The sequence below is a fragment of the Falco biarmicus genome, chromosome 8 (assembly GCF_023638135.1).
Source record: "Falco biarmicus isolate bFalBia1 chromosome 8, bFalBia1.pri, whole genome shotgun sequence".
Classification (NCBI taxonomy): domain Eukaryota; kingdom Metazoa; phylum Chordata; class Aves; order Falconiformes; family Falconidae; genus Falco; species Falco biarmicus.
In genome coordinates, this window is record NC_079295.1 from 14,179,095 (window position 1) to 14,180,052 (window position 958).

The window sequence follows — 958 nt, forward strand, 5'->3', positions numbered from 1 at the left end:
ACCATAGGATAATGGTGGTTCTCAGTTCTTTGTCATCATGCACACAGACTCCCAGAGGAACCACTGTCAGTAACTGTCAGACTAATTCAGGTAAAAACCTGTTAACTGCACGTCAACGTTGCTCCCATTATGGACCATTGAAGGAACTGTGTGTTTTGGGGAAAACAATCGGAACCTTCCAGCCTGAAATGTGAATGCAGGGGCTTGTGCTGAAGGTGGTATGCACACCCCCAGGCTGACGCAGCCCGTAAGAATTTGGCTTCACTGTGCCAAGAGAAGTTCAGTGAGACCTACACAAAGGGAGTACTCTTCAAAGGTAAGTTGCTTGGTTTCAATCTCTACCCCATATTAATCACAAATATAGAGGGCTGACATTCATCAGGTACTGAGAAGAAAAAACAAGTGTTGTCTAATACTACAGTGCTAGAGGAACATATCGACTACTGTAATATAACAGGCGGGGAAAAAAAACCCCAGAAAACAACATGCACAAAACCCCACAAAGTACCAGAAAACATGAAACCCCATTCATTTAAAGTGAGGCTCATGTTCAAATATTCTGTTTAGATGTTGATGAGCTATTCTTCATTTGTCAAGTTTTTCATTCTCCAGTAAAAGGACTTTCAAACAGTAGCAGAAGGTACTCTGTCAGCGTTCTGTTCTAATTTCAGCATCGCACATTTACTATGCAGTCAGACTGCAGCTTGTACTGCACACCTGCCACCTATAACTGCTTAGGTATAAACACAACAGCAAACAGTCTAGCCCAGCCTGATCAAGTTTTTTAATCAACTTCTCAGCTCTTACAGCCACCGTTTGTTCAGATACCAATGCACTAAGCTCACACACAGTATAACAATCACTAAATTTTAGCAAAAAAGGCCTACTTTTAGGCTTATTACAGAACACTGTAGTATAGAAGATGACATCTGGAACAAACCACACAAGATGACCAATA